This window comes from Poecilia reticulata, linkage group LG3 (assembly GCF_000633615.1).
Source record: "Poecilia reticulata strain Guanapo linkage group LG3, Guppy_female_1.0+MT, whole genome shotgun sequence".
NCBI classification, from domain to species: Eukaryota; Metazoa; Chordata; class Actinopteri; order Cyprinodontiformes; family Poeciliidae; genus Poecilia; species Poecilia reticulata.
Window position 1 is genome coordinate 31,980,019 of NC_024333.1, and position 2,751 is coordinate 31,982,769.

The following is a 2,751-nucleotide window of genomic DNA, read 5'->3' on the forward strand; positions in this document are numbered from 1 at the left end:
CTATAAACATTATTTTTTACATTTTTTAAACCATTTTGAGGCGAATAATGGGGCCAGTTTTCAGCTGATGGAGAAAAGTCCCAGGTCTCTGCAGTTACTGAAGCAGTGGAATAGGAAACGAACCTTGAGAACSTGGCAGCGTTTTGCTTCCTCTTCCCTTTGTGTGTCGGTTGAAACTCAACCATAAAGCCTGGCATTGAAGAGCCACTTTAAAACTCCCATCAGATTCGTGTTTTGCGTGTTTTTGCCTCCTGACCCTCTTTCCTTCCTCCTCCTCCAGTTCGGGTCTCGGCAGCCGTGACCGGTTCAGATTCACGCTCAGGAAAATGATCTGAAACATGTCGGGTTCATAAAGGCCTTTTGTTTCCGACTGTCTTAACTCAGAAAGCCGTCAGTAAACTAAAAGCTAATGAGGATGACATTTTGCCTCCCTTCTTACAAAACGTTTTAGCCACAAATTGATTTTCTCACAAAAGCAGATGGATAAAATCTTCCTGGTTGTTTTCCACTGCGGCGGTTTTCATTCAGGGCCGAGGAGCCGCGCCGCGCCGCGCCACGCCGCGCCACGCCACGCCGCCCGTCTGGACTCTAATTAATCGTCTGAAAGCCCTGCAGACAAAAGGAAACTCAACCTGAATAATTAATCAAAGCCGGTTTAGTTGTTAGTGCGCCCAGGACCAGCAGTGAGGGTGAATTAGATGATTAAACGTTTCATAAGGCGTGGAGGCAAAGATGAAGGAACAGCTGCAGGTTCGTGGAAGACATGAGTCCTGGTTTTATTAAAGCTTTATGTGCTTTACCTGTGTTCTCCGCAGGCTGTAACCTTTAATCACGACTTTTTGATTTTATWTCTGGTGATTATTGGAGGATCATCCCTGACCTCAGCTGAGCCCCGTCATCTAAAAGTCTGTTGAAACTCTGTCGTGAATTTTGTTGCAACTTTTATCCTGAACGATGCAGTAAAGAGGGTTTTTGTAACCTGGCTGGCCTTCAAAAAACTCTGCTGAAGTAAGTTAAGGTTCAGTTTCAGCTTCCAGACTTTTAATACTTTCTTTTCACAGAGAAACGATTAAAAAGTTAGTAATAAAGTCCTAGAACCAATCTGGAAACAGATTAATAAAACCGACCCGGTTAGCAGGAACCAATAAACCGCGGTGCGTTGGCTGGGGGACAGAAATGTACGAAACACACCGGCTAGTCCCGTTGGTCTCCACACCAGTACGACCAGTTCAGCTGGACCATAAAATAGAGCAGTGTTTCTCAAAGTGGAGGCCACGGCCCCATGAGGGGCCGCTAAGGGGCRGAAAGGGGCCTCAAGGAGTTACTGGTAAGATTTAAAAAAAATAAAAACCCTTGAAATTTGAAGCTAATTAGTAATTTAAGCTAGTTCTAAGCTACCAGCTAATTGTAAAAGCTTCTAGTCRCCCAGGTGCCACTTCTAATGCTAAAAGCAACTAGCTACCTTGCTCCAATGCTAAAATGTACTAGCTTCCTAACTACTAATGCTAAAACCTTTTTACATGGCTACTAATGCTAATGGTTACTAGCTACCTAGCTGCTAATCATAATAGTTACTAGGTATCTTCCTGCTAATGTAACATTTTAAAAAGTATCTTATAGCAGCATTTGTTGTTAAATGCTGCTCTGTAAGTAAACTGAAGCTAATGCTAAAAGCTACTAGCTCCCTACTTGCTGATGCTTAAGACTGGTTGCTACCTATTATTTCTAAAAGCTACTAGCTGCTAATGCTAAGTAAGTCAACATTTAGCTAAGTGTTTGGGCTCYGTTTGCGTTTAACTGTCGCCAGATGTATTAATCTACAGAATATTTTCCGTATTTRACTGGTTTGTTTAGTTAAACGACGGGAAGATTTGAAGCCCGTTGGTCATTTTGACAGGTTATAATTAACACCCTGGTCTGGTGCACATGGGCAGACATTGTAGACTTTACGCAAAGATTTCATCGTAGAGGCAACTAAAATCAATCAATAAAAAATCCTTACTGAATCTATTTCTATCTATATTTACTGAAATAAAAGACGGTGCAGAAGTCAATGAGACCGTAACATGCGCAGTCCGCTGCAAAGAATTAAACTTGACTCACGCAGCGGTTTTAACAAATGGAGCTGATGATGTTACACTCCTGCTCCCATAAGGTCAGCGGCTGATGTAACATCTGTTCGTTTCGGAGAAGCGAAAACAAGGAAAAAGATCCTGGTAAAAGCTCACAACCGGACCGCGCAGGGTAAAACACTCAGAGTTCAACTGATTGGTTTGGATCAGGCAGATACAACTGACTGATGAACTAGTGCAAATTTCTCTGCAGATGTGAACCAGGAGGAATTTGTGAGGTTGTGCGTTCAGACCACAGCAAGATAAGTGACAGTAATTTAAGTTGAGCCATTTAATTTAATTTATTATAAGTTATTGGGGCCACAGTCAGTGGTTTTTGTCTCTATGGAGAAAAAGTTAGATGCATTTATCAGCTTTATATGTGATGGGATCTGGATTCACGGTTCAACTAGGTGAATATTAACTAAACCCCATAAAAATGCAGCTAAATAGCCTAAATAATATGATTAYAASTGACGGGTAAAAATAGTACATGACYGATTTTTTTTTWATGCTGTCGGTCAACATGACGGATAACAAAAAAAGTCTAGTGCGACCTCTGGGCTAAAATAACTGAGCAGTTTATACCTGTTGTTGTTTTTAGCATCCAACTTCTCAATCTTCTCCTAAATCGTGTTTC